Consider the following 10,361-nt stretch of genomic DNA (forward strand, 5'->3'; position numbering starts at 1 on the left):
ATGTGGGACCCCCACCTTGGGTATCTGGGTTCAATTTCTGTGTCACTGTAATCCAAAGCAATGGGTCTGCTCCTTGGTGAGTGGAAAGCTCAGAAGAGCAACTAGGAAATAAAAGTTAAAAGTTTATTATTTGTGTCAAGTAAGGAGAGCTCTAGGGATAATTTCCAAATCATTGTTTCCCCAAAGGAAGAATTACCAGCCAGCTCAGTGGATTCTTGTGCTCTCCAGCAGAAGACTCAGAAGTACAACTGGAGCAGGAATAAGACTCTTGATAGGGATTTCTTACTGCAGCAGAAGGGAGACACAGCACTGACCAAGAGACAGTCAAGATGAGCCCACAAAAAAGAAGGAACTGTTTTTCTTCATGTTTAAAAGTGGGCTAGAGTGCTCGCTTCGGCAGCACATGTACTAAAATTGGAACGATACAGAGAAGATTAGCATGGCCCCTGCGCAAGAATGACATGCAAATTCGTGAAGCATTCCATATTTTTGTGTATGCAATTCTAGGCCATAAGAGTTGATAATTTTATGTATGATTTTATAGGTTAAGTTATTTACGTATGAAGCAAAATAGGAAAAAATATTGAGAAAGGATTATGTTTATAGAGGCCTTCTTAATGTGTCATATTTCTTAAATGTTTTTTTGGTGATACTGGGGATTGAACCCTGGTGCATTCCACTAAATCACATCCCCAACCCTTTTTATTTATATATATTTATTTGAGACTGGGTCTGGTGATATTGTTCAGGCTAACCTTGAACTTGTGATCTTCTTGCCTCAGCCTCCCAGATAGTTGGGATTAGGTGTGTGTCACTGCTGCTGGCTTTAAATGTACTAGTAACTTTTTAATGCATACTCCAATAATATTTAAGAAATAAAATAAAATGACACAACTCCAATGCTGTACATGTTGACAATGGCAAAAATAAAACCATATTGGTGGTTAAAAAAAAAAAAAAAGTGGGCTAGAGTTCAGAACTATTAATTGGCTTTTGGTGTACTTTTTTTTGGGGGGAGGGCTATCGGGGATTGAACTTAGTGACACTCGACCAGTGAGCCATATCCTCAGCCCTATTTAGTGTTTTATTTTTAGAGATAGGGTCTCACTGAGTTGCTTAGCATCTCTCCAAATTGCTGAGGCTGGCTTTGAACTTGCGATCATCCTGTCAGCCTTCTGAGCCGCTGGGATTACAGGTGTGCAGGCTTTAGGTGCACTTTTTTTTTTTTTTTTTAGTTTTAGATGAACACAATACTTTTATTTATTTATTTATTTTTATGTGGTGCTGAGGATCGAACCCAGTGCCTCACACATGTGAGACAAGCACTCTGCCACTGAGCCACAATATCAGCCCTTTAGATGTACTTTTTTTTTTAAATATTTATTTTTTTAGTTATAGGTGGACACAATTTTATTTATTTTCATGTGGTGCTGAGAATCGAACCCAGTGCCTCACGTGTGCTAGGCAAGCGCTCTACCACTGAGCCACAACCCCAGCCCCATTTAGATGTACTTTTAAAGGTGCTTTTCTTTTCCTGCATGAGCACTTCAAACCTGAGGGAGGAGTAGTCAGTGGTCAAATGTCACCAGCGCCAAATGTCACCTCTCTCCTCTGAAGCCTCTTCCTACATAAACCTCTATGCTCTGTAATCAGGATGAGTTGCTGTAGCAGTCAAGAGAACACAGAGGTGGGGGGTAAGCAACAAGTGCAGAGTTCTGGGAATTTGCTGTCTCGGTGATGCCTGAACAGTCTTTTCCTTTCTGTTGTTTGTCCCTGGAGACTCTTGGCCAGGCCTTTAATGATGCACCTGGTTTCTGAGGCTGAAAATACAGAATGAATGAGTGAGCGGGTAGGGAAAGGCAAATATCATGCTTTAATAACAAGTCACATGTTAAGGTCCCTAGAGTGATTTGGCTTCTGAAGGGAGCAGGGGCTGACTGTCTCATTCCCCACTGAGTTTTTACTCTCTTAGTCTTAAAGGGGTTTCCTGGCAGTCTCCAAAGCAAGGGGATTTCATTGGGATTACCTTTCATATGCCTGTTGGAAGGGCTTGTCACACATAGAAGCACATTCCTGAGCATTCTCAGTTTAAGATTATGCTTCTTTATATATCACAGGTTCAATGGTCGTGGGCAGGAACACCTCTAGGGTGGAGAACTTAGTAAACTAATGAGTTTATAATGAGCAAAGTTTACTCTAGGTCACCTAAAGAGGGGCTGGGTGGCTTTGGCTGGTTGAAACTGGTTCCTTGTGGATTTCTCCGAAGGCCTTATCTGAAACAACTTCATTTAAAGGGTTGGCAGCTTCTTGCCCTGCAAACACTGGTGCTTGTAGCTCTCTGAGTTCCTGCCTAGCCATCAATAAACTCAGGTTATTACCCTACCCTCATAGAGCTTGGGTTTATTTATCTGTGAAACACAGACACCTTCTATTCTTCTCCGATGATGTAGATTATATCAGAGAAGGGAGCTGTCAAGGCATTCAGAAGCAGACCCTTGAAATGCTCCATCCTTGTCTCTTAAACAGTTGACTTTGAAGCAGGTGGGGAGACAACTCTTCACATAAAATCTGAGTTACACACCTCAGGATTTGTGCCAATTTTAATTCTACATTGCAATTGTTCTCTCCCCAAATCACCATATCATATTTGAGCATTTTCACAGTTTTGTGACCAAGAAAAGGAAAAGCTCAATTTACTGGAAGATAATAACTTTATTTCAGTCCATGTCCATTTCAGAGCTGGACTTGCAAGTTTCACATGTCAGAAATTCCTTGTAGTGGCTGTAAGAAAAACCTCATGCGAGTGAGGTTCTGGGTTCAATCCTCAGAACTACATAAAAGTAAAATAAAGGTATTGTGTTCCTGTATGACTAAAAATATATATATTTAAAAATTTTGGATATGGCATATTCTAGGAGAAGTATAAATTACAAAGCATTGATTAATATTACATGAAAGTTAAAAGAACATTTTGAGGGTGGGGCTGTATCTTAGGGGTGGGACACTTGCCTAGCACTCATAAAAAATGTGATCCTCAGCACCACATAAAAAAATAAAATAAAGGTATTATGTCCATCTACAACTAAAAAAAATTTTTTTTTTAAAAAGACAGTTCTTTAATTTTACTTGTTTGTTTTTTGATGCTAGGGATGGAACCCAGGATCTCACTAAGTACGTACTAGACCACTAAACTACACCCAGCCCTAAAGTTAGGACGGGTTTGTTTGTTTGTTTGTTTTCATTAGGGCATTATAGTTACACATAATACTGCACTTTATTTTGACATAATTATGTAAGCATGGAATATAATTCGCTCTAATTCAATCCCCAGTCCTTCTCCTTGCCTTCTTCTCCCAATCTCTTTTCCCTTTCCTCTATAGTCTTCTTTCTATGTATTTATTTTATTATTATTATTATTTTACTTAGTGCTTTATAGATACACATAAAAGAGACAGTTATTGTTGCTTTTTTTTTTTTTTTTGGTGATACTGGGGATTAAACCTGGGATGCTTTACCACTCGGTTACATCCCCAGCTCTTTAAAAAAAATTTTTTTAGGACACTTTCATTAACATTCTGAGGCTGGCCTCAAACTTGCTTCTTCTGCCTTAGTCTCCTGAGTTGCTGGGGTTACAGACATGTGTGACACCACACCCTGTAACTCTCTGAGTTCCTGCCTAGCCATCAATAAACTCAGGTGATTAACCTACCCTCATAGAGCCTGGGTTTATTTAATCTGTGAAACACAGATACCTTCCATTCTGCAATGGACAGTTTTTAAAGTGCAGGTTTCCTCTGGGCTGGATTCTACAGCAGAGCTTGGACTTGCCTGCTCAGACCTGCTGCTCCCAAAGTCTTGGTTGTGAACCAGCAGACAGTGAGAGACCAGGTTCTCACAATGTCATTGCACAGAGTTAATTGCACGCCAGCTCTTGATGTTTTTAAACATTTGGAATACCTTAAACAGATTCTTTTGGAAATCAGCTGTTTTCAATAGTATTCACTCTTTTCTAGCACTCTTTGAGAGATTTAAGACATTTAGTCAAAAGATCTGTCTTCCTAAGTCTGCTGGTATCCTGAATAAGTGGTCTCATTTAAGCATCAATCTATTTATCCGATGCTTGTTGAAATACATATTACCTATTAATCAATCCCTCAGGAACTCTTATTTGCTGAACACAAGATAATTACATGCATTGCCTGCTTTCTGGCAATAAAGAATAATAATCTGCTCCCATGATGGTTGGGTTTCCATTGACCTATTAGGACTATTTTAACTAAACTAAGTGTGGTTTGAAAGGATACTCTCCAATGTACCCAGATCATCAATTAGGTGCGTCCCCTTATTTAACATCCTCTGCAGAAGGCTTCTAAGCAGCGGTGTCACAGTAACAATTTTTGGTCTGTTTCTTTAATTCTTTTCTTAAAAATTATTTTTCTAAACTTTTATATTTTTGTGCTGGGTATGGAACCCAGGACCTCATGCCTGCTAAGCACGAATTCTATCACTGAGCCATACCCCAAGCCCCTTTTAAATTTTATTTATTTATTTATCTATCTACCTACCTATCTTTTTGGTACCAGGGATTGAACTCAGGGCCACTTAACCACTGAGCCACATCCCCAGCCTTTTTTGTACTTTATTTAGAGAAAGGGTCTCACTGAGTTGCTTGGGGGTTCACTAATTTGCTGAAGCTGGCTTTGAACTCTGGATCCTCCTCCTCCTCCTCCTCCTCCTGAGCCACTGGGATTACAGGTTTGTGCCACCACACCCAGCTCTCTTAAAATTTATTTCTAATGCTTATAATAAATATATTGTCACTTAAAAGAAATCCAAATAAATTTATAACTGAACACAGTAGGTTCACCACTGGGTGAGTGCAAAGCTAATGTGAATAACCAGGAGACAATAGAGCGAAGAGAGGTTTATTCCAGCATGTAAGGAGAGCACTGGAGGTCATTCCCAAGGCAGTGTCTCTCCAAGCTGAGCAAGGGACTTTTATTGGAGACACTCATACATATTCGTGCATTACAGATTGGTCATTGCATTCTTGAGCTTGCTCAGTTCCATGTCATGTCTCTTCACACATCACATGTTCAAAAATGGAAAATGGAAAGACCCCTGTATGGAGAATTTGATAATGCAATAAATAGAGTTATACTTCTAGGTCACTTGAAAGGTCAGGATGACTTTGCAAATGTAATCGAAGACTTCACTGGTAGGTAGTCTTGTAAGTTTCTCTGGGGGCCTTGCCTGGGACAAAAACAATTTAAGAGGCAAGCTTAAGGGTCACTTGAAAGGATTGCATCTATTTGTCAGCAAGCTTAGGGACTGTGCTTAAAAGTACTGTCTAGCAATTAATAAATACAGAATAAATAAAATTTGACACCTGCCCTCATCTCATTGCCTTCTAGAATTATTCTCACAAGATGGCTTTAGTCAGCTTTTGTGTGCTGTGACCAAAATACTCAATGGAAAACTCAACTGAAAAAACAAACAAAAACTAATTAAAGGAGGAAAAGTTTATTTTGGCTCACAGTATCGGAAGTCTCAGTCCATAGGTAGCTGATTCCAATGCTTGGGGCTCAAGGAGAGGCGGAATATCATGGGGGAAGGGCATGATGGAGGGAACTGCTCCCCTCATGGCAGCAAGGAAGGAGAGGGAGAGGGAAGGGGCTGCAGAGCACAGCCAGGGACCTACCTCCTCCAGCCATGCCCCACTTGCCTATAGTAGTCACCCAGTTAGTCCATTTAAACTAGAATGGACACTGTCATAATGTACTCTTTTTACCTTTAAGTATTAACAGGAGCTTTTTGAGGACACCTCATATCCAAACCATAACAAGTGTGTGTGTGTGTGTGTGTGTGTGTGTGTGTGTGTGTGTGTGTGTGTATGTGTGTGTGTATGACTTTCTCATATATAATATGACTTTCCTTGTCAACACAATACTGCTGCATGAATGTAGGGAAGGACCACACTTCATTCAGTACAATATCCTCCGTCAGGAACTTTCAGGTAGTTTTAGTTTTTCACTATTATGATGTTGCAGAAAACACATTCACGTTCATCTCTGTGTATGATACAAGTGTTTTCTCCAGCGGATTGCTCGAAATAAGATTTCTGGGTCAGAACCTGTACATCCTTAAAATCTCAATAGACACCATGAAATTGACCTCTAAAAAGACTGGAGCAGTGAGAGAGGGAGGAATAGTTAGAGCACAGAGGATTTTTAGGGCAGCAACAATAATCTCTATGATACTACAATGGAGTACATGTTATTAGGCCTTTGTCACTATGCTAGAGAGAATGTACAACATTAAGAGTCAATCCTATTATAAACTTGGTGATAATGGTGTGTCCAGTGATACTGGAGACAGGAAACGTCTGACCTGGTAACCGTAGAAATGAAATCAGGGCAAAGAGTCCAGACACACAGGAAAGGCTTTAATTGGGGCTTTCAGCTGAAGGGAGACAGCACAGAACAAGAAGGAGGTCAGACTGCTCAAAGGACAAAGGTGCACAGCTTTTGTGGCATCTGGAGGGTAGACAGGGACCCAGTCTTTTCCTGTCATCACATGTAGAGCATGTAGAGGTTGGTTTTTTTTTTTTTTTTTTGACCAGGGATTGGACCCAGGCATGCTTAACCTCTGAGCAACATCCCCAGCCCTCTTTAAAATTATCTTATTTAGAAACAGGGTGTCACTGAATTGCTTAAGGCCTAGCTAAATTGCTGAGGCTGGCTTTGAACTTGCAATCCTCCTGTCTTGGCCTCTGGAGCCTCTGGGATTACAGGTGTGCCATCACACCCAGTCAGAAGTAGATATTTTTTTTCCCCCACAATACCTTTATTTATTTATTTTTTTTTTAATATTTATTTTTCAGTTCTCGGCGGACACAACATCTTTGTTGGTATGTGGTGCTGGGGATCGAACCCGGGCCGCACGCATGCCAGGCGAGCGCGCTACCGCTGAGCCACATCTCCAGCCCCTTTTATTTGTTTTTTTAAAATTTTATGTGGTACTTGCTGAGGATCAAACCCAGGGCCTCGCATGTGCTAGGCGAGTGCTCTACCGCTGAGCCACAATCCCAGACCAGAGGTAGGGTTTTAACTGCACCTACATCTTCTTCATCATGCTTCTTCGTGCACCTTCATGCTTCTTCATGGTCTCATAACCATCTTAAGTCTCCATCTGGGGAGGGTTAGTATGCTAATAAGGTAACTGAATTTCTTTAATGACTATTCTATACATGTGTTTCCCTATTCCCCACCTTCTGTTTCTTACCATCTGAGAGTCCCTAATATTATTTTCAGGACAGGGCAGCCCCTCAGTGGGACTGTCTTAGTGACTGTTTTGTCTGTATCTGGCCTTTTTTTTTTTTTTTCTGTTGATCACTGAGTCTCAGAAGGCTGAGCTGACTTCTCAAATTCCCATCTCCAGGTGCATTATCTCAATTTCATACCCTTAAAGACTGGTTCACTTCATTTAACTTCTAATTTTCCAGTACATCTGTTAAGCCTATAAGACTGTGAGCTAGTTTTCTTATCTCCATCCCTTCTAATTTTATTCACCTAATATTAAAAGGTCCTGTCCTTTATGGGGTAGAGGTGTCCCTGTCTTAAATGTAGGTTTGTGAATTGTAACAAACATACAAATATGGTAGGGACTGTTGATAGTGGGGGAGGCCATGAATGTGGTGGTAGTGGTAAGGGATGTCTCGAGCATGGACCCTTAACCTTGAGCGACATTGATGGAGATGTGAGTCTAGAGACAAGTGGATCTCATCTCCACTCTGGGAGTGGACATCATCCAATGAGACTGGGCTACATACCCCTGAAACCCAATTCCTTGCCTCATTTGGGTGGAACACAGTGTCTTCCCCTCAATAAACAGGGCTTCTGATTGTAGCTGTGCATGGTGGCACTCATCTGTAAAGCCTGTGATTTGGGAGACTGAGGCAAGAGGATAGCAAGTTCAAGGCCAGCCTCAGCAATCTAGCAAGGCTCTAAGCAACTTAGTGAAACCCTGTCTCAAAAAAACAAAAGGGGTTGGGAATGTGGTTCAGTAAGTGTCCCTAGGTTTAATCTCTGGTACAAAAAAAAAAAAGGATTATATATATATATATATATAAAATATCTCATTGTTTCTATTTCCATGGCAATTAATATTGTTGAAAGTTTTTGTGTATATTAGTTTATATATCATTATGAAGTACCTGTTCAAGATTTTTGTCCATTTAAAAACTGGATTTTAGGGGAGGAAGAGGGAAATGCTGGGGAGTGATATTAACCAAATTATATTGCTACATTATGTGCATGTGCAAACATGGAACAAGTGCCATCATTATGTAAAACTATAATGCACCAATAAAATGTGGAAAAAAATGGATTTTAAAAATTGAGATGTGGACTGGGGTTGTGGCTCAGTGGTAGAACGCTCGCCTTGCACGTGCAAGACCCTGGGTTCGATCCTCTGCACCACATAAAAATAAAAAAGTGTGAGCTGGGGATGTGGCTCAAGCGGTAGCGTGCTCGCCTGGCATGCGTGCAGCCCAGGTTCAATCCTCAGCACCACATACAAACAAAAGATGTTGTGTCCACCGAAAAAACTAAAAAATAAACATTAAAAAAATTAAAAAGTGAAATAAAGGTAAAAAAAAAAATTCCATGACTGAAATCCCTGAAAATTAAAAGAACTTTAAAAAAAATTGAGATGTAATTCTTTATTTTAGAGACAAATCCATCCATAATATTTAAAATGTGAATACTTTTTCCCAGTCCAAGCCTCTTTAATGGTGACTTGAAGAACATAAAGCCTAATAAATCTTGTTTTTCTTTAATGGTTATTAATTTCTGTATCCTATCTAAAAAAATCTTTCCAATTCATGAAGATATTATTCATGAATTGGATACTACTCATTCTTTCTTCTAAATGCTTTATAGTTTTATCTGTTAACATGGATATTTTTTAACATGGATATTCATTTGTTTCAGAATTATTTGTTAAATACTCTCATTTCTGCATTGAACTTTTTGGTGTCTGCCAAAAATCAGTTGACTGTATACACACCAGCCTATTTCTAGGCTGCCTTCCTTGTATTGATCTTATGCCAGTATCATATGGTGTTGGCTACTGTGGTTTTGTAATGAAGCCTAAAGTTCAATACCTGTCCTCCAGCTGTTATCCTTCAAGATTATTTTGACTACTTTAGGTTCTTTGCATTTCCTTGTGAATTTTAGAATCAGATCTTCAATTTTACTATAAAACAAACAGACATTGGACATCCCTGGTTTTTTTTGGTACCAGGTATTGAACTCAGGAGCAATCAACCACCAAGCCACATCCCCAGGCTTTTTTTGTTTTATTAAAGATGGTCTCGCCGAGTTGCTTAGGACCTTGCTAAATTGCTGAGGCTGGCTTTGAAATTAACATCATCCTGCCTCAGCTTCCCAAGTCACTGGGATTATAGACGTGTGCCACTAAGCACGTTTCCCTGCCTGTTCCTTTTTTTTTAAACTGTAATTTAAAAAAAAAATTTTTTTAGTTGTAGATGGACACAATACCTTTATTTTATTTATTTACTTATGTGGGTCTGAGGATATGGAACCTAGTGCTCCATGCATGCGAGACAAGCACTCTACCATTGAGCCACAACCCAAGTATAGCCTTGCCTGTGTTCTTAATCTTAGGAGTCAATTCATGACTCACCCTGAGTATATGCCTTTTTTTTTTTTTTTAAACAACATTGTATCTTTTTTTTAAAGTTTTTTTTTTTTTTTTTTTAGTTGTAGATGGACACAATAACTCTATTTTTGTGTGATGCTGAGGATTGAACCCAGTGCCTCACACATGCTAGGCAAGCACTCTTACCTACCACTGAGCTACAACCCCAACCCAAATATGATTTTTATATGTTCCTTATTTGATTAGGTTATTTGCACCTACATAAAATATTGATCTGTAGGGCTTTTTTCCCCGTTTGTGATCTTTTTGCCTTTTGTGTTAGATACATAAAAGTAAGCCTCATAATGTTGACTCAAAAGTATTACCTTCTTTGCTAAGTCTCTGTAGAATTGATATTCTTTCTTAAATGTTTTATATAATGAAGCAATAATGTCTCCTTGGTCAGGACTTTTATTTGTAGAAAGATATTTAAATATAAATCCAATTCATTAAAAAAAATTTTGGGGGGGATACCCAGGGGCTCTTTAACCATCATCCCCACCTTCTTTTTCTAACATTTTGAGACAGGGTCTCCATAAGTTGCTTAGGGAGGGCCTTGCTAAATTGCTGAGGCTGGTTTTGAATTTATGATCCTCCTGTCTCAGCCTCCCAAAATGCTGGAATTATAGGTGTGCCCC

General features: G+C 39.4%; 1 non-coding gene across 1 annotated transcript; it reads left to right on the forward strand.

The window, feature by feature from the left end:
• Positions 1 to 384: 384 nt before the first annotated feature.
• Positions 385 to 491, forward strand: LOC113188644 (U6 spliceosomal RNA). Its single transcript, XR_003301564.1, has one exon. It is a non-coding gene; the product is annotated as a U6 spliceosomal RNA (small nuclear RNA).
• Positions 492 to 10,361: the final 9,870 nt, after the last annotated feature.

The sequence above is a fragment of the Urocitellus parryii genome, chromosome 5 (genome assembly GCF_045843805.1).
Source record: "Urocitellus parryii isolate mUroPar1 chromosome 5, mUroPar1.hap1, whole genome shotgun sequence".
Classification (NCBI taxonomy): domain Eukaryota; kingdom Metazoa; phylum Chordata; class Mammalia; order Rodentia; family Sciuridae; genus Urocitellus; species Urocitellus parryii.